Source organism: Sminthopsis crassicaudata, chromosome 6, assembly GCF_048593235.1.
Source record: "Sminthopsis crassicaudata isolate SCR6 chromosome 6, ASM4859323v1, whole genome shotgun sequence".
NCBI classification, from domain to species: Eukaryota; Metazoa; Chordata; class Mammalia; order Dasyuromorphia; family Dasyuridae; genus Sminthopsis; species Sminthopsis crassicaudata.
In genome coordinates, this window is record NC_133622.1 from 139,418,060 (window position 1) to 139,440,373 (window position 22,314).

The following is a 22,314-nucleotide window of genomic DNA, read 5'->3' on the forward strand; positions in this document are numbered from 1 at the left end:
CAAAATCACAATTTTCCTAGGTACAAAATATTTGAAATATAAATTATTTTCATTTCATGTAATATTAGAATTCTTCTTGATATGAATATAGAAACTGATTTGAAGTTTATGGAAATATGTGTATATTTATGATTATTTTTAATATAATCAATTAATTCCCAGAGAAGTAAAGCACAATATAGGCCATAGGCCTATTGATAAACTTATTTATGTACACATATATACCCAGTGCATACACAAACATGTATGTATGTATATACACACATACATATATACACAGATACATAATATGTTGATTATGCTAAATACATGTGTTTAAAATAGACTAGGGAATTTTGGTTAATACATGGTGTTGTTTTAACTTTAACTCTGAAGACTTGTGATGAACTTTTTTTAAACTTTAAATATATTATTAGGATTTTTAAAAAAATATTTCTAAGTCAAATATATCATAAACAAAGATAAGTGAAATATTCTTTTTAAAGATCTCATATGCCTTACCTTTGAGTTCTCAGCAAACAAATTCTACTTTAATACAATCCTAATCTATAGAAATGGTTGCTGTGTATTTATGCTTAACAATAAATGCTATCAATCAGAGCATCCCAGTGACAAATGTATTTCAAGCTCAGGAAAATCTTTTTAATACTACATAAGTTTAGATAATTGGGAAAAATCTGTTTTGTAAAGATGAGATGACTTGTAAAGAAAATTTCCAAAAGAATAACTTAATCAATTTTTGATAATCTCTTTGTCATTTTCATTTGTAAAAATTATTTAAGAACGTTATATTGAATATATATTTCATATCCATTCCAAATTGTATTTACTATGCAAATGAAGTTTTTAAAAAGAGTATAATAATTAGAAAACTGTTTATTTTATAGGACATATTTTCTTCAAATTTTCAACCTCTAGTAATTTTCCTTTTCTCAATATTGTCTAAAATTATTACGGATGGAAGTGAGATAAGTGAAGAGAATGTTTTATTTATCTATGCTACTATCTTCTGAGTAACTAGACACTTTTAATCTGAGTTCAGACTGAAGTCAAATAAGTTTTTAAAAAGAATGACTTATTGGGTAAGCCAAGGATGAGGAATCAAGGAAATTAAGAATAAGTAGGATGGAAGGACAATTTAAAAAAGCCAAAGAAAACATCTTATATAAGTATTATTTCCTAGGAGATTTAATTCTCTGATTTAGAAGAGAGGTATTTTTACTCTATTTTGTTATCAATCTTAGCTATCCTTTTGCAGTTTACATTCTGAAACCAAAAAAACCTGTCAAGAATTCAATAATGAAAATTTGTAGATATGAGATAGTAAATATCTAACAACAAGCACTATAAGAAGAAAAAAGAGTATTCAACACTCTTTTTAAATATAGTGTGCATTTTGTTTTATAATTTCCCTGATCACTTTAATTATAGCTAATTATTTATAATATATATAAAATATAATTATATTTGATAATTAATTATCAATTCAATAAATGAGAGCCTGATTTTTGTCAAATACTGAGTTCTTGCCTTAAAAGTTTGGATTTTTGAGTTTGTTAGAATACTACAGTCATTTAATATTGTGTGTTAAGTACATAATCTGTTTCACTGATCTACCACTCTAATTCTTAGACAGTTCTTAATTGTTTTCATTGATTATTATGTTATAATATAGTTTAAAGTCCAGCACAGCTAAGGTTCTTTTTATTTTTTATTGATTCCTTTAATATTATTGACCTTGATATTCTTCCACATGGAATTTGTTTTTATTTTTCTAATTCTATAAAATAATTTTTGGTGATTTTATCCATATAGCATTAAATAAGTAAAAATTTTGGTAGAATTTCACTTTTATCGTATTGGCTCAGCCTACTCATGAATAATTGACATTTCTTCAGTTGTTTAGATCTGATTTTATTTGTGTGAAAAGTGTTTTGTAATTGTATTCATATGGTTTCTGCATTTTTCTTGATATGTAGATGTCTTTTATATTGTCTATATATATTATAAGTGGAATTTTTATCTCTTACTGCTGGACTTTGTTGATAATATATTGAAATGATGATGATTTCTATAGGTTTATTTAATATCCTGAAAATTTGTTAAATTTGTTAGTTATTTTAACTAGTGGTTTAGGATGTTTAAATATAACATGTAAACTATAAAAAATAGGTTTGTTTCTTCATTGTCTATTCTAGTATCTTCAATTTCTTTTTTCTTGTCTGATTTTCATAGCTAGCATTTCTAATGGATTGTTGAATGATAATGGTGATAGTGGACATTGTTGCTTCATCACTGATTTTATTGAGAGGCTTCCAAGTTATCCCCATTACACATAATACTTGTAGAAATACATTTCTGTTCTGCTGATTTTTAGGACGCAAACTATGTTCAATTTTTTTCCATATTTAACTCAAGGATATTCTATATATATATATATATATATATATATATATATATATATATTCCTTTTCACAATGTTTTAATGACTTTTTCCAATAACACATAAAAACAATGTTAATATTCTTTTTATTAACATTTTTACTTAAAGTTTTGAGTTTATATATAAAGGAAATTATATCTTTTCCTTCCTCCTCTTATCCCTCCCTGGGACAGTATATATTTGCAATTATGTCAAATATTTCCATATTAGTCATTTTGCACATAAAATAATAATGATGAAAGAAAAAAAGGGAAAAAAGAAAGTGAAAAACAGCAGGCCTTCATCTATATTCAATTAATATTAATTTTTCTCTGGAGGCAAAGAGTATGCTTCACCATTATTCCTTAATAGCTACATCATTCCCAATTCTTCATTGAATATTGCTGTTACTAAATACAACATTCCCCTGGTTCTGTTCACTTCAAAGTGCTTCAGTTCATGTAAGGGTTTTAAGTTTGTTTTTTTTTTTTTCCTGAAATCAGCCTTTTCATAATTTCTTATTGCATAATTATATTTGATTACAATCATATTCCACAGCTTGTTTAGCCATTGTGCAGCTGATGGTCATCTTTTTGGTTTCTTATTCTTAGTCACCACAAAAAGAGTTTCTATAATTTTTTTGTATGAATATGTTCTTTCCCCCTTTTCTGGACGTTATAACCTAGCAGTGATATTACTGGATGCATATTTGAAAGCATTTTGGGCATAGTTCCAAATTCTTTTCCAGGATGTTTGGCTCAATTCACAACTCTCCCAACAGTGCAGTAGTGTCTCAGTTTCCCACATTCCCTCCAACATCCAACTTTTCCCTTTTTTGTCATATTAGCCACTCTAAGTGTGAGGTGGTATCTCTGAGTTGTTTTAATTTGCATTTCTCTGATTAACAGTTATTTAAATCATTTTATTTGCCCATAAATAGCTTCAATTACTTTATCTGAAAAATGCTTGTTCATATTCTCTATTTATTAATTGGGGAATGACATATTTTTATACCCAGTTTTCTATATACTTAAGAAATGAGGCATTTATCAGAGATACTTATTGCGAACCCTTCTACCATCCCCGTATTTATGCTTTCCTTATACTTTTTGTTGCATTGGCTTTGTGCAAAATCTATACATTGTATATGATCAAAATTATCTATTTTACATTGTGTAATAATTTCTATATCTTCCTTTGTCCTAAATTCTTTCCTTACCCATAAATCTGACAGATAAATTATTCTGTTTTCTTAATTTGCTTATTGCATTATTATATCATTGCTTATGTTTAAATCACATACCCATTTTGACCTCATCTTGGCAAATGGTGTGAGATGTTGGTCTATACATAGTTTCTGCTGTACTATTTTCCAGTTTTCCCAGCATATACATATTTTTGTCTAATGGCAGTTATCTCTAAGGTGGTAGGGAGGGAAAAGGGGAAGTTTGTACATGATAACTATAATATTTAAAATAATAGATTTCTAACTTTGTGGGTAATCATTTTAAAAAATATAATGTTATGGAAATGCTTGTTTTATTCAATCAACAAATTAAAAACAAAATAAGAATTTAAAATATTGAGTTTTTAGACAAAAAGCAAGTGTATCATGTAATTTATTGTGTATATTGCTCTCTAAAAATATTTAAGAATTTTACGAATCTATAAGCAGTGCATGAATATATCTATTTCTATTCCCCAATGTTGTGCTAAGAAACATTTAGCAACTGACTTTCATTTTTTAAAAAAACGCACACATGACATGTGATTATGTTTTAACTGGATTAAGATTTCTATATTACTTTCTAAATTCTTTACAAAAATTTAAAAATATTTGAGAGCTTTACCACCAAACCAATTTTTATGGGTTGTCTTTCCCCATTAGACTCTGAGCGCCTTAAAGACAGACATTGTGTTTTTTCTTTCTTTGTATCTCACATAATAAATATCTAATAAACACTTATTGATTTTATATTCTTGGGAATTTTCATCATGGGACTCTAAGATGGTGATTAGTGAATTCCTTCAGTTTCTATCTTTTCCTCTAGCTCTAAGATATCAAAATATTTTCCTTTATTCCTTTTTGAAATTTAATGTCTAGGCTCTTTAGTTGTTCATGGTTTTCAGGTGGTCCAGTAATTCTTATGTGTTATCTCTCCTTGATCAGTTTTCCAGGTCCATTATTTTTCTAGTGAGATAGACTATGTTTTTATTTATTTTTTCATTCTTTCTTTTCTTTTTATCTTATAGAATTATCAGCTTCCACTTGCCCAATCTAATTTTTAAGGAATTATTTTCTTCACACAGAGAAATAGAAGGATAAAACCCAGCAGAGGGGTCTGATATGGAGGGGTCATATAGATAGGAGAACCAAGAAGGAACAGTCTTATGACAACCAAGGGCAGAGGGAACACCAAGATGGAGAATGTGGTGGTCAGGTGCTACGGTCAAGTGCTAAAACTGCAGAAAGTTTAAGAAGAATGAAACTGAAATTAGGTCAATTAAGAAATTATCTCTAATTTTAGAGAAAAGTTTCTGAACAGTGGAGGCAGATGGTAGTTTACAGGGGGCTGAGTAGTAATTGGAAGGCTATACAAAGAAGAATGAAGAAATAACAAAGAATGGAAGCATCAAGTAAAGGGATGTGTGAATATATGTGAACATGCAAACACATGTTAATAGTGGAGAGAGATAAAAGGATGTTTGCATGTAGCAGAGGAAAAAGTCTAGGAATGAGAGAAAGCTGAATATTAGAGAAAAATAATGAATAATTGTAGAGGCATAATAAATGTTAAATAGCATTATTATAGCCAAATCAGTTAACTATTCTTTTATGATTAAATAAAGCCATGCAGTTTTTGTTCTTATGAGGGTTTAATGAAAAGTTATTTTTTTAATCGCCAAGTGCTATACAAATAAAATCATATTATTAAATGTCAGTATCAACTAATACTCTTTTACCCTGCAAATGCAATGTAACTAAAATAAACTGATTTCTAATGTTATTTTTAGAGTGTGGCTTCTATGCAAAATGCAGTATGAAAGAATTCTGTAGGACTAGCAGGACAGGAAAGATGAACATTAAGCATTCTTCCTTTGCTGAAGCTCTGCATTACTGCTCTTGTTCACTGTTGCTAACGACATCATCTATATTCCTAATCCATGAATCTAATTCTGAAGCAGATCTTTTTCACATTGTATATTATGGTTTTGCTACTTTGCCAAATGTAATGAAAACTGTAGTGCATTTGCAAGGCAGGGAGAAATGAAGATTTTTAAGTTGCCTTTTCAAAAATCGATCCTGAATTATAACAACATAACAGATGGAATAGGAGGAGAGGGGAACTTTGTGGTTTGCTTGGTTGACTAAGCTGATATTAAAAACATTTTAAAAAAACATAACCTTTTATATTAGAGACAACTTAGGAGAAAAATAGTCTTCAGCACTTGGTAGGCCAGGTGGATTTTCAGGATTCATAGACCAGAGGCCAAGAGATCCAAGAAGTTTTAACCTCTCAGGAAGTTAATAAATATCACAGTGGTAACAGGTGCTCCCTATATACCATATCACTACATTTCAAACCTCCTTAGTACATCTGTCATAGTGTATATTGTTGCAAATCATCCTCACCGAACCCCTTCAAAATGTTTCACATGTTGCACCCATAGGTATTCAATTAAAGCACTGGGATTTGCTGAAAGGTGTCGAAAGTGAAGTAGAAAGAGGCAGAAAATCAAATTGGATATAACTGGCTGTCAGACACAATTTCTTCTTTTAAAATAGGCAATAGTCAGTGTCGTTCCATAGTATCAGAGTAAAGAAGATGATTGATTGAAAAATAAAGAAGTGTGAAGTTAAAGCAGACTTTTTCAGATACGGCTAAGATCTTATTGATGAGAATCTTAAGAATTCAGGGCTAGATTGCTAAAATTTTTGAAGGGCAAAGAAAAAAAAGGCTCAGCTTACTATTTTTTTTCAATGCACACACATACGCCCTCTGTAATATATTGATACAATCAAGAAAATAAATTGTAACATAATGAAAGTGACTTTAGTTTATATTTTCCTTTAATTTTTCCAAAATTTTAGTATTGGTACTTGTGTAGTTCCATTTAAAACAATTCCACACTCATGTTCAAATGAAATCATTTAATGACTTTGTTTTCTCTTTCAAACAAGAATATCCGAGTAAAAAAAAAAGTCAGCCTGTCTCAGACTGAGAGTACTTTTCCATCTTTTTGTTCTCCTTGACTCTAATAAGGTTTACAAATTCATCACCACTTCTTCAGATCAGGATCCATATAAATTCTCTAATACTCTGCATTCTCAGGAGGCCCATATCCTATACCTGTAAAGATTGCCTGCTTTACACATATCCCTCTGTTCTGTTTTTGTGTTCAGATTTTTCCTCATGCTTGAATATCCCTGTTTCCAATATCTCCCATTGAACTTTTGTCCTTCCTTTAAAATCTAATTTCAATGATACTTTCTCCATGAAGCCTCTCCTGATTTTCCCATCATCAATAACCCTTATGCACATAACTCTATACATATAATTTTTTATCCTATATCATTATGTATCTCATTTCTTTGGCTTTCTTTAAATCCCAACTAAAATTTCCTCTTTTACAGGAGGTATTTCCTACCATCTCTTAATTCTAGTGCCTTCCCTTTTATAAATGTTTCCTATTTGTCCAGTATATAGTTTTATTTGAATATTTTAGTTTGCATTTTATACCCTCATTAAATTGTAAGGTTCTTGAAGTCAAGAAATGTCATTTCCTTTTTTGTGTGTCCGTAGCACTTAGCACACTATTTGATTCTAGTAGGTACTTAATAACTGTTTATTGATTGATTATTGGTTGATTGAAGTCACAGAACATATTTGATATAATATTTTCTTTTTCCTTAAAATTCAGCCCAGTATTCTACATAGAGGCACACAAAGAGAGCTATTTTGTTTTTTTTTAAAGAATGCATTTGAATTGAAATATAAGAAAGTTACTCTACAATTGTATTTAAAACATCATTTAATTATATTTCGAAAAAAGGAAAACACATATTGGCAATAAGGTAGAAATTGTGGGATAGAAAAAATATTCCTTATATGTTCCTATAAAACATTTTTAAAATATCAGTTAAAAAAGAGAAGGAACAGCTATGTCATGCAGTGAACATAGCACTGCCTCTGGAATCCAGAAAACTCATCCTTATGAATTCACATATGGCTTCAGACATTAACTAGCTGTGTGACCCTGTGCAAATCAATTAAATTCTGTCTCAGTTTCCTTATCTATAAAATGACCTGGAGAAGAAAATGTCAATTCACTTCAGTATCTCTGGTAAGAAAACCCTAAATGATGTCACAATGAATTGGACATAACTGAACCAACTCAAAAAGGAGAGAGATTAAAAGAAGCCAGGTTGAGAGAATAAGGTAAGAACATATTATCCTTATAACTTTTTCACCTACTTTATAATATTTTAATTCTATGAAAAAATAATAGTATTGGAGGAATCCTTTCCAAAGAGAAGAGAACTTAACTTAATATGACTTTTAATTTATCTATATTTTCTGTTACTGAAACAAAAGAGGATAAATTATAGTTAATGGGGTATTTGGAATCTCAGGTAGGAGACTGACTCTTGGGTAGCCTTATTAACTTTTTAAAAATCGAAATGAAAGAATAAAACCATGGAACTGATCCAATGAACGAGGTAGTGAACCAGGAAGAATATAAATATGATATTTAGTTAATCTTTCTAAGTGCCAAATTTATAATATTATGGAATAGAAAGAATGTTGTATTGGGACTCAGTGACCAGGACTAGAAAGACTGATGGACTACTATGGTGAGCGTAGGTAAATTATGCAACAATACTTAGTCTCAAATTATTCAGTTGTAATTTTCTTTTCTAAATTTACTTAACTGTGAAATAGTAGAATTACATACACACTAAAGTTTTTTGCAAGCTTGTAAATCTATACAAATGAGTAAGGCAAAAGGTTACTTAAATGTATTTCTCAAGTCATATATTTAATGAGACAGTATGATGTATTAGATAGAAATTTGGACTTGGAACTAAGGAAAGCAATTCAAATCCTGACTCAGATGTTTATAGGCTGTGTGATTCCAAGCAAGTAACTTATATTCTCTCAGTTTCACTTTTCTTTTTTTCAAAATGGTAATAATACCTAGACTAATGAGTCACTATAAAAATAATAGGTGCCAAGATTGTTGTGAGGAACAAATGATAATGGATGTAAACCTTGAACTTTGTAAAACTTTGCAAATCTTGAAGTTCTATATAAATAAAGACTGGCTTTTTTTCCCTTTTGGAGGTATATGCTATATAATAACATCTTTATATTAAATAGTTGAAATATCAAATATTTAATGATATTTTTTCTTTTATAATTTAGAATGGACTAGCAAGTTAAAATCAGATTAAGTATAGAAATGAGAGCAAATTGTTCTGGCAGTTCCAGTAGAATCTAAATTTTCCAGCCTTTCTGGAGAGCAGTTTGGAACTATGCCCAAAGGGCTATCAATCGGTGCAAATCCTTTGATCCAGCACTATATCTACTGGGCCTGTATCCCAAAGAGATCATAAAAACGGGGAAAGGACCCCCGTGTGCACAAATGTTTGTAGTAGTCCTTTTTGTAATGGCAAGGAACTGGAAACTGAGTGGATGTCCATCACTTGGAGAATGGCTGAATAAATTATGGTATATGAATGTTATGAAACACTATTGTTATATAAGAAACAATCAGCAAGCAGATTTCAGAAAAGCCTGGAGAGACTTCATGAATTTATGCTAAGTGAAGTGAGTAGCACCAAGAATACATTGTACAAAACAATAACTACATTATGCAATGAACAATGTGGCTGTTTTCAACAATGAGGTGATTCAGGCTAATTCCAATAGATTTGTGGTGGAGAGAGCCATCTGCATCCAGAAAGAGGAGTGTGGGAACTGAATGTGGATAACAACATAGTATTTTCAACCTTTTTGTGTTGTTTGCTTGCTTGTTTCTCTTTTTTTTTTTTCCTTTTTTGATCTGAATTTTCTTGTATAGCATGATAAATGTGGAAATATATATATATATATATATATATATATATATGTATATATATATATATGTATATACATACATACAGATAGATAGATAGATAGATAGATAGATAGATAGATAGATAATGTAGAAGAATTGTATGTGTTTAACATATATTGAATACTTACCATTTAAGGGAAGGGATGAAGGAGAGAGAAAAATTTGGAACACAATGTTTTGCAAAAGTCAATGTTGAAAACTATCTTTGTATATATTTTGAAAATAAAAGGCTATTATTTAAAAAAAAAGAATTTAATTTCCATGAAAATGGAAACTTTTATTTTATTATCTCCACATCTTCTATGTCCTGGACTATACATATGTGATTATTCAATTGAACTAAATTTATTTCACAAAAAATCCTAGTATGCTAAATATCACATACTTTTTTTTCAATTAATTGCAGCAGGATTGCATTTTTTTCCCCATTCAGGAGAAACTTTTAAGATAATGATACTCCTAAGTCCACATTGTTTTTGTTATTAGTTTTCTGTTGCAGAAGAGCATGTAGGAAGAAAAAAATTCAAAGAGGTGACCAGAATGATTTGATATTGACTATTTTTCTGCATAACTAGTTCAAGATAAGATGCATATTCTATGTTTTGGTACAAGATAAGAAAGGTCAGTGGATAAGATAAGAGTATGAGGCAAACAATTATCAATTATTTGTAGTTGGATAAACTTTACCTTGAATAAAGTAAAAAAAGAAGAGCAAATCAACATAGAGCTGGGTGATTAAGTGATTAGTATTGGTTGTAGAGTCAGGAAGATCAAGGACTACATGTGATTTAGAACATTTCTTTTTTGTGTAATTCTGAACAAATCTCTTAATCTTTACTAGCTTAACATCCTCATATACAAAATGGGAATACTCATAGCACCTATATCCTAGCATATTAAATTTTTTGTAAGCCATAATACCTACATAAATTCTTAGTGATTCCTACCTTAGCTGGGGGGCATGATGGCTAGAATATTAGGCCTAGAGTCAAGAAAATTCATCTTATTCAATTCAAATCCCACCTTCCTCATTTACTAGTTGTGTGAATGAGGGCAAAAAACTTAACCCTGTTTGTTTCACTTTCCTCACCTACAAAATGAGTTGAAGAAGATGGCAAACCATTCCAGTATCTTTGCCAGGAAAATCCCAAATGTGTCATGAAGACTCAGATGTCTGAAGAAACTGAATAACAAGAAAATTATATTAGTTTTCAGTTTGACATTTTCAAGACTAATTGAGTCTGTTATCCCTGACTTCCTCTCCAATATATGTGTTCACATGCATATGTATGTGCACACGTGTGTGTGTGTGTGTGTGTGTGTGTGTGTGTGTGTGTATTTAAGGGAAAGGATAAAAGAATAAGACATGAATTTTACTGGTAGAAGTATTGGCAGCCACTAGGTTGCCACCAGGGCCTCTTTGTCCTGACTTGCAGTCATATTGCCAAAATGGCCAGTTATACTAAGTATGGGGTGATTTTTTGTTGTACAGAAATAGGCCTTTGGACTGAGAATGTTTTAGCTTGTCTCATTATTAGAAGACAACTGAAGGTGCTAGATTTAAAATGAAAAAACTCAAAGACATCTCAGATACAATCTTTGCATTTTTCCTTCTATCCCTCTGCAAATCATTATTTCATTATCATAACATTCAGCAAAACTGTGCTTTGGACATAAGGCACTATAATTTTGTTTGCTCCTTGTGATGGATCCGGGAAGCCAAAGTCAGGGATTTTGCTTCAACCTCCTCCTTCTTTGTGACCATCGAAAAGTTATAATCTCTTTGCTTCAGTTTCTTCATCTTTAAAATAGGGGATAATAAACTAAAGGTTTTATAAAGATAAAACAAAGAAATATTACAAAACAATATTGCTATACTTTAAAGTTATAGGCCTATATAAATGTCAGATATGTATATTAAAGTAATTAATACTGGAGGGCAGCTCCTCCAGCCCTCAAGATTCCACGGGGACCAAAATGTAACAGGATGTATGTGTATGTGTATGTATATGTGTGTGTATATATATATATATATATATATATATATATATATATATATATATAATTTTTTCCCCTTTAAATTGGCACTAAGAGTAGCCTGGGACCATGAAAGACCCGTGGATATTAAATCCCAGATGTGGTGTCCACTTTCTCCTACTACATTTCAGTATTCTGACACCTGCCTATGGAGATCTACCCACATTGTCTCTTGACTTCTTCACTTTGCTTTGTATAATCTCCAATGCATCTAAAATTATAGTCTCCAGTTATCTGACTCCTCACACTTTATCTTTCTACCTCCCTGCCCCCATCTTGATCTAGGTCCTAAATATAGAACTCTGTTAACAGATTATTTGAATTTTTGAATCTAATGATTCTTTATATTTAAAGAATACTTGATGTTGTTGAACTGAATATTTTGAATTGTCCTTGGTTCCTAAATATCTGTATCATGGACAAGATTTATAATAATGATGTAGCTTTGCAGTACATCTACTGAGATAATTTATTATGTAGCAATTTCTGTTACTTAATTCTATACATATAATAATGGTTGTTGTTTTTGCTGCTGCTGCTATTGTCATCAGGACATGTAATATTAAGAAAACACTGTATAAAAGCAGATTAGGAACTTTTTTTTGCTATTTTTAATCTTAGAGTTTCTGAGCACTGAGATTTTGTGACTTTTCAGAAGTCTAGAATTGCATGACCACTATATTTCTCAGTTTTCCTGGGGCTATAACCATTGTAACTTTTATAGAAAATATTTTTGTTTTTAGTCAAAGTTTTTTTTTTTCTTTTTTTAGTACTTGTACAAAATTAACTTAGAACCACAGATTTAAAGCCAAATGGAACATTGAGAGTCATATCTAATCCAGACATTTCATTTATAAAGAAGGCATCTAAAGTCCGGAAAGCTTAAGTTATTCAAAATTAAACACCAAAGACAGAATTCAAACCGAGGTCCAGAGACTCTATATTCAAGTATTCTTTCCATTGTATTGCATAGTCTTATGCTTTTTGTGTTCACATGATGGCAGAAACCTGTAAATAACATATGAAGAACAATTTTGTTTTCCAATATATTATAGCTAAAATTCTGTAAAATAACTTCTATTTTGTAATTTGCCATTCAATCAGATTTTCCATGGTGGGAAGCATGTCTAATATTTTTGTACAGTATAATTTTTCTACTCATAATCTTGCATATTCAGAGAAAATATGAGTATAAATACATTATATATATTCGGTGCTATTGATCAGATATCATATTTATGATTTTATGAGCCCTTTAAATTAGATAATCATCACAAAGATGACTGAAATGCAGTTTTGCAAAAACTGAAGAAATCCATGGATTTCGTGAGACAATGTCTGTGTGAATTCATCAAAATTTGCATCAGTAACTATTTTTAAATAATGGAGGCAATCAAACGAATGCCCATCTCCATGTCCCATGAAATAAGTTCCTTAAGTCTCAGACCAACAGATCAATGAGGTCTTCATTAACCTTAGAATGCTTGAAATAGGGATGCTCTAAGAACTTAACTATTTCTCCATTTCTTAGGACTGCATAGTGACATCTCTGCTTGGGCTATCTCTGTTCCCTTATTTGTATGTTATCATTGGTGATAACCTCAAAATTAACCAAGAAAACTTGATCCAGGTTTGAAAAAAATAGAGCAGCTCTTATATTTTACAGCTAGCTAAACTTAAGTTATTATACAATTAAGATATTTGCATTGAGTCCTTATTAGTTCAATTTGAATAGAATAATGTTCAAGATTTTTAAGTCTTCCTATCTCTTCACTATTCTTTAAACCTGGATTTAGCTCAGGTATTACATTTTTGATGGTTGGATTTAGTGTCACATTCAATCCTTTCTCATTGTGTAAGACTATCACATTGCAAAATGGGAATAAGTCAAATGTCATTCCATGGGCTGATGATGTAGCCCTGTGATAGATCTGTGATGTTGGATACCAGTTTTGTTGATCATCTCTTACAGAATTCAGAGAAGATGCCATTTTGATACTCATGTTAAAACTGCTGGAATTTTTTTTATTTTAATTTGTATTGCTATTAATTTTTCCTCCTAAATCGTGGTGCCTCAGAAGAGGTTGTTTTTCTTTTTTCTCTATGTTGAAGAGGAATTACAACATTTATTATATAGAATACCTATTTTTCTTTTCAAATAGCTACCTGTTTTTCTTTCAATAAGCAAACCTTTATCTGTTTTGTACTTCATATTAGTTGAATATAAATACAAATCATTTTAACTTCTGATGATAGTGTAAATAAATTATTTTCTTAAAGCATAGAATTTCTTTGTTTCTCACAGTGTTGAGCAGGAAAGCCACTTTTGCATTCACATAATTATGTTTTTGAATTGATTCTTCGCCTCATCAATGTTTTCCATTTAATTTAAAATTTTGATATTTGGATATAAACAGGTTTTTTTTTTTTATATTGGTTGAATTTATTAGTAGAGTTGTGGCCAACTACTTAATGGATAGTATGTTTCACATGAAGTCAAGAAGGCCAAGATTCAAATCCTGCTTCTGGAATTTTATGACCAAGAGGCAATCTATTAACATTTCTAACTCATTTTCCTTATTTGTAAAATGTGGACAATAATAACTATTAACTATATAACATAATTGCTAAGAGTTTCAAATGAGATGACTATGAAAAATTCTATATAAACAAACAAGCAAATATTTATTAACTACCTACTATACTTACAGATCCTGTTTAAGATACTAGGAATACAAATATAAAGAATGAAACAAAATCTATCAGATTAAGAATCAATGATCCTCTCCCTAATAATAGAATAGCTAATATTGTAAAGCACCTTAAATATTTTACCTCCTTTGATTTTTAAAACAGCTCTGTGAAGCAAGTCCTATTATTATATGCATTTTACAAATGATGAAAATATATTGCTAAAGGCAAAACAGCTAGTAAGTACCTACCATTTAAACTATATTGCACTATTTCCACTATATCAGATTGCCTACACCAATTATTTAAGTCCTGCTACCACTACAGATTGGCACTTGCTCAGAAACTTTTTGAAAATTGTTTGGGCCATTGAGACATTAAATGGCATGTATGTTGAGTCACATTGCCAATATATGTGAGGCAGAAAGGAATTTTAACATAGGTCTTCCTAATATTGAAGCCATTTCTCCATCACTTTACCTCACCACCTCTTAGTGCAAAGTCAAGAGACACACATTTTCCTATATACTTACTTCTATACTACAATTGGATTCATTTTAATGCTGTATTTGTTATGACATGTTTAGAGTCAGTTTTGGACGTGAGAAACAAACTATAACTATCAATACTCTTTATCCCCTCATAGTTTTTCACTATTATCACAGTGGAAAACAAAAGCCACATAACATTGAAATCAGGTTTGTAATTTTTTTCCCTTGATTCATGGATAAGCTACACATGTAATTGATAAAAATCATCAGCTGAATAACAACCTCCTGGGGCTGGGTCCCTATGTAATTAGCTTGATTGATCCTACAGTTCCAGGTTCAACCCTTTGGCTAGTCTTCATTTCAAACTCTGCTGTGCAGCTTTCTAGGAGCCACTTTTACACTATGATAAGACTGGAGTGAAGCCATTTGCCAGGCTTTATTACTCTTCTTGGATTTAGTACTAGACAGAGAATAGAAAAGTTGCCTGTTTTGAAAAGCCTTACATTATTCATTTGAAAATCACACTTTTGTTGTCCAAATTCTAGATTTTCTTGAAATCACACTATGGAAACTTTTAAATCCCCAATTTCCTATAACTATTAGAAAATGTTTTCAGCACTAAAAGCAAAGTTAGCAAGAGCCTATCTGGGATAGGAAGGCAAGAGAAATGAGTAAAGAAGAGCTGTTTGTGATCTACAATGAAATGCTAGGTAAATGAGTGTCACAATGAGGAAGGGTCAATGACTAGGAAAAAAATGGACAAAACAGATATCTACTATGCTACAATAGTAAACTTGAGGAAAGAGGAAAGAAGAAAATGCCTTAATATGCAACCCTCCCTCAGATTTCAGATGCCCACGTGGGTTATATCAGGAGAATGAAAACTAGAATGCTGATGGAATAAGAAAGCAGGTAATAGAACTATTCCACTTTAAGGCATAAAAAAGCTATGTATGGTAGCACACACAGTTTTATTTTACTGCATGATATCAAAGATGCAATATGTGATTTATGCTTGCTTTGTAGTAGCAGGTGTTTGATTTTTCTCAAAGCCATAATTCTGACCTTTTTTAATTAATATTAATTCTAAGGAAACACAAGAATATTACAAGCCTAAGGAAAAAAATAAGGATGTCACAAAAGGTACACAGATACATGGATGCTTGCTTTTAAAAAAACAAAAAAACAAAAAAACAAATTTGCTATGTGGAATAGTGTATTAATGAATTGTTTAGCTAGTGAAAATTCATTTACAATTACATAGTCAAATAATATCCAAAATAGTAAACAAGCATACATTTTAATAAAAATTAATTCTGGAAAAGAGTATATTTTATATAATAAAATCAATTTCTTAATTTTTTCCCCTAAGTTATTGTGAAAATAACCCAGACATAATGAATGGACAATGAAATTTTAATATCAAATATTTGAAACTGAAAAATCTAGAAGTCCTTAGAAGTTGCATATTAACTTATATAGATAGTAGAAAACTAAAAGTAACAGCTTTCATTTTTCTTCTGCTCTTACATTTGGCAGCTTTTCTTGTTATTGCTATTAACTTTTATAGGTTCAAGAATTTTTATATTAGTTGCTCAAACATTGTATATGAAGAAGATTTAGACTTCTGTCCATTGAATGAATTCATGGGCATATTTTTATACATCTCCAAAATGTTTCAAAATTTATAAATAATTTAAAGATAATTTATGAATTAAAATTTTTGTAAACATATGTTTCTGGTTCTACTTGAGAGATTTGCAAAAGAATACCCTTCCTATTATAATCCTGACTGTTTGGCTTGAGTGAGTTTTGTTGGTCTGGGGAATTGGCTATCTGCCCTGCCCTGAGCAAACATCTGCTTGGAATAGGACATCCAGAATACAAGAAAGAATGAGGGAAATAAAAGTGTAGGGGTGTTTTTTTTTTGTTTTGTTTTTTGTTTTTGTTTTGTTTTGTTTTGTTTTGTTTTTGAGAGGCCATATAAGTCAAATAGTGAGGCTTCATTTCTAGGAATATGGGATATGGAGAGAGGAGCATATTTGGAACAATATAGAAGGCAAATTTATGTTTTAACCTTCTTTTGGATTTCAAATATCCTAGATCATAGAGACAGTTAAAATTTTCTTTATATTTGGCATGTGATTTCTTTTTTGGGAGAGGTAGAAGGGATCAGTGAAAATGTCTAGTCCTCCATTCTTTATATCATATCACCTGGAAGTCTAGTAATATATTTTTGATGATATTTGATGATATGCAATGACAATAATAACCTTAGAGTTTATCATTATGAAGAAAGGGCAAATTAAAGAACAATAATGGCTACTTATTTATATATTTACTTTCTCAACTATATACAATTTTTATGAAAATAAAGTTATGATAGTAATTTATACATGCATCAAAGATATTTTTGATGCATGTTTACAAATTAATAATGAGGCTTTTGTGAAACCTGTTTTATAGAAACTACAACTTTAGAGAATTTGTATGTAGAACAATTAGTATTCCATTGAATGATAAAATAATAGAAATAACTTTGCTCAACAATGCTTTGCCCCTGAGGCTGGGGTTAAATGACTTGCCCAGGGTCACACAGATAGGAAGTGTTAAGGGTCTGAGACCAGATTTGAACTCGGGTCCTCCTGAATTCAAAGCTGATGCTCTATTCACTATGCCACCTAGCTGCCCCGTTTGCCTTTCTATTTAAAGTTTTCCACAATTTCTGGTACAGAGTGAATGTTCATTGGATATTTGTTGTATTAAATTATATATGTTGTTCAATTCCTTTTTTCTTGTAAATAATTTTATTTATCTTATTCTGACCTTAAGAAATAAAACAAGCATTTCTATAACATAGTAAAATAGAAAAAAAAAAGATTTTTGCACATGAAAGTATAAATCTATCATATACAAGTTGCTATATATAGCATATATACATAGTTGTTTTATTTCTCTCTATATATATTTATAAACCATTCTTTGCATGCTTTTATTTATCATTTATTTTTCTGTATAGAGAGATAGTATCTTCCTTCATATGTTTTTGTAGTTAATTTGGTGATTCATAATAGTCAAAATGACTTATTCACTCAAAGTTATTCTTTAAAAGCTATTGTTACCGGTTACTGATTGTATACTTCTCATGGTTCTGCTCATTTTTCTCTCCAATAATCTTCCCTTCCTATAATCACTTTCTTTACCAAATCCTACCACAACTACAAAAATTAAATCTAAGAAATAGAACCCCTAATCCAGTCTTTTTGGATTTAATCCACTTTCTGGAATGGCAGTTAAGAAATCATTAATAGCTTATTTTGTGTGTGTGTGGGGAAAACTTGTTTGAATGAGGTAAGAAGTCAAACTGCACAGTTAAGAAGAGAGAGAAGAAAGGTATTGTGACCCTGGATATCTTAGAATCAGCTGGAGTCAGGATAAGCAAAAATCTTTATTCATGGTCTTTTGGGGTCACCTTCAGGGGATTTGATCTAACAATCTCCACACCTCCTTCCTCTCTCTCCTCAGCCAAGAGAATTAATCTCCGCCTCCTACTCCACCCACTGATCTCACTTCCTATTCTTTGTCCACACCCACCAATCAAGCCAGCGCAGAATGGTTAAGTAGGGCCATCCTCCAAACATGTTAATAGAGAATTGTCCAATTGGTGATTAGCCTCAAGTGCTAGATTACCTTGGATCTAGGTTAAATACATCTGCTCAGTTCTAGCCCTTTACATCTCCCACTTTCTTTTGTTTTAGAACACAGGTGGTCACACCATCCCTGACTTCTCAGGGAGGTGAGAACCCCAAAAAAGAGGTGATCATGCCCCCCTGACTTCTCAGGAATGGAGGTGAAAAGCACCAAAGGAAAGTGGGGATTGCTAGTGGGTTTCTGGCCTGAAGGATCTTATTAGAGACAGGTATGCACAAACCCATCAGCATGAGAGGGATTACACAAGCACCTAGCAATAATGCACAGGCTATTAGTGATAACTCTCCCCACAGTCAGTGCAGGCTCGATGTGGTGTAACAAACATGAATTGTAGATGCAAGTAGTGATATAACAAACAATATAAATCAACATGGTCTTGTAAAAGATTTCCAGAAATCCTAAAAGGAGGGGATATAAACAACAGTCACACATACTCCTTCTTCAGCAACCAAGAGATAATCCAAAACCAATCTATTGTCTATTGCTTCACGTGCAGAGAATCCAATGATCCCCACAAGTTTTTGAAATCCTGCAACACTCTTTTTATATGTTAGGGAATCCAATGATTCCTACATGTTTTAAAGTCCTGCAACAGTTTCAGAGAATCCAATGATTCCTGAGGGCTTTCAAGTCCTACAATAGCCTCATCATGTCTCAGAGAATCCAAGGATTCCTGAGGGTTTTCAAGTCCAACAATTGTTGATGTCCATGAGTCAAACGCCATACCTGCCAGGCTTTTTCAGTGGTGGGCACAGTCAGCAATGAAACCACCTGATGTTTCTTGGGTCTTCTCCTTCATTTCAAGGGTCTGCTCCATTTCTCTCCAATGGACAAAGCGGATATGGCTTATTGGCACCCATCTAATTCCTTCTCCATCTGTAGAGATACAAGCAAACTCTCTCCCCCAAGCAGTTAACCTATCTGGTTCCTTCCATTTACCACTTTCTGGGTCTCTCCACCTGATCTGGCAAGACAGTGGAGCTGCTCCCACTGGACACTGCCCTTCTAGTTATATGGTTTTATAAGGTTTTATGGTTATAAAACCTGTCTGCTGGAGCCAGTGCATCTTTGTCAAAAATTTAAAAATTAATGGTATAGAGAACTAAATTTAGAAGTTCTCTAGGGTTACCCATGGCTCCCCCATTCTTTTGTTTTTAAGGAGTGTCTTAATATCTCTGTTTCTTCTCTCTACTATTGACTGACCTTGAGGATTAAAAGGTATGCCAGTAGTATGTAAAATCTTATACTGTGCACAAAAGTGTGCAAAATGTTTAGAAGTATATGCAGGTCCATTGTCTGTTTTTATTGCTTGTGGCACACCCTTAATTGCAAATGCTTATATAAGGAATTCAGTGACGTCTTGGCTGTCTCTTTTGCTGCTGGTATTATATTAGGTTCTTACTAAGTGCTAATGAGATAATGAGATATTAGGATACTAAGTGCTAAGTCGGTACTTAACAGTTCTCTAGTTCCGGCCTTTCCTGGTAGTTTGACTTGTGAATTCCTAAGCCAGAGCTTCTGTACTTGGGAGGAGCAAGCTCATTGTTTGAAGTGGTTCTTCCCAGAAGCCCTTGCATTATCCCACGCCCATTCTCTGGGAGGATAAAAGAGGACAGCACTCCAGAGATAGGAGAAGTCTCTGCACTACATCAGGCTTGACGGGGCTCTCTGCAGGAAGGGAAGTCACTTCTCTGGACAAGAGTTAAGGGCAACTGCCTGGAGAAACCGGTTCTCTACAGGAAGAAGAATCAGTCCGAGAGATTTGAGTTGACACAGCAGATCTCTTCCCAGAGAGCGATCGGCAGCTTCTGGAGACAACAGCACGCTACATTTGGCATCCAGATGTGGGGCCAGGACTTTACCTTATCCTGACAAGGACTTATTCTGAGCCCTTCAGAGGAGTTAGACTGGACCATAGCAATTTGGCACCCGAACAGGGACAGACACGGTCCTGATTCCAGTGGAAAAGCCTCCAATCCAGATCTCAGTCTCTCTGACCCAGAACGTTACAGTATTACAAAAGTAATATGACCAAAAGATTTATAATGGGTCACATGCATTTGCCATATTTCATTAGGTCTCAAACCACAAGGGTTCTTCCCTAGAGAGAGTATAGGAGGATGGAAAGGAAGCCAATCTGTACAAGCTTTTACTATGCTCCTAGCTTCTTCTCTTATTATTCCAAATGGCAAACGTAAAGCTCAGGCAGCCTAATGATATTTAAAATGAGATTCTTGGGCTTCTCAAAATAAAGGACTACTGGCCAACATGGTTAGATGGCTATCTGCCTTTGAATTACCATCAAAAATAGGGCCTGGAAGTCCACTATGAGACTGGGCATGAAAGATGCTTTCTCACTTCTCTTCAAGTTTCTTAAAGAGCTGATATATATTGGAGGCCACACATTTTACTTGGGCTGTGGCAATTCTTTGTACCATACCTACTAAATAGGCCAAATCAGATATTATATTTATGTCTCACAGATAATAAGTAAGAGTTAGAATGATTGCATACAATTCATTCTGCTGAGTGGACTGAAAAGGAGTTCTGATTACTTTCTTTATAGTTAAGTCATGAGAGTATACAGCACAAATATTATGTTTGGATGCATCTGTAAAGACAGTTGGTCCTTTAAGAGAAACTTTAGAAACCTTTTCTACCAGAATCCATCACCAATTATGTAACAGTCTGGTTATCTTTAATGGAGACACGTGTCTAAAATTTGGAGACATGGCTAATAAAATTTGCCACTCTGGGATGGTTTCACAGCACACATTAACTTGGACATTAGTATAAAAGGTGTATATCTTGTCAGGTCTTGTCCCAGATAATTGTACTGCTCCCTTAATGTCCTTTAATAAAATTCTAGCCACAAGCACTGGGTAAGGAGTAAAGCTTTGTTCTGGTTGTGCTGGCAGGTTCACCCACTCTATCACACTGTCTCCTTGAAGAAGGACTGATGTGGGTGCCTCTTGTGTAGCAAAAATTTATATTTTTCAAGAGTTTTTGATTGACTCTTTCAAGCACATTGGATAAAGCCAGTTCAACTTCTCTCAAAGCCTCTGGAGCTTCTTTTGTAAGCTGGCATGGTGAATTTAAAGTACTATCTCCCCTTAAAATGTCATATAATGGTTGCAATTGACAGGTAGTCAAGCCTAGCACGGGACGCATACATTGGATATCTCCTATCAATTTCTGGAAGTCATTTAAGGTGTTTAGCTTCTCTGTTCTTAAGGAGAGATTTTGTACTGTAAGCACCTTAGGATATACTTCATATCCTAAATATTGAAATATTAAAATTTGAAAAATATTGAAATTTTGAAAATTTTGAATTTTGAATATTGAAAAGGAGCATGTCTTTGAATTTTTTCTGGAGCTATATGCAATTTATAATTCCTTAGTGTTTCTATGGTTTTTTTGTAGACATGCTTCTAACATTTGTACCTCAGGGGCACATCCCAATATATCATCCATGTAATGTAATAACATTACCTTTAGAAATGCTTTTCTTACAGGAGTAAGAGCAGCAGCAACATACCTTGACACATAGTAGGGCTGTTTTTAATTCCCTGTGGCAAAATTGTCCATTCATATCTTTTATAAGGCTTTTATAATGCTGGGCACTGAGAAGGCAAATCTTTTCATATCCTCCTTATCTAGAGGGATAGAATAGAAACACTCCTTAATGTCTATAACCCAAAGAAGCCATTCTCTAGGCAATTGAGTAGGAGGTGGAAGTCCAGGTTGAAGAATTCCCATAGTTTCCATATGTTCATTTACCTTTCTTAATCAGTCAACATCCTCCATTTTCCAGATTTCTTTTTAACAACAAATACTGAG

At 32.3% G+C, this 22,314-nt stretch overlaps 1 protein-coding gene across 4 annotated transcripts in view; it reads left to right on the forward strand.

The window, feature by feature from the left end:
• GRID2 (glutamate ionotropic receptor delta type subunit 2) overlaps positions 1 to 22,314 on the forward strand; it is a 1,921,766-nt gene that overhangs the window by 443,342 nt on the left and 1,456,110 nt on the right. The window lies entirely within an intron of this gene.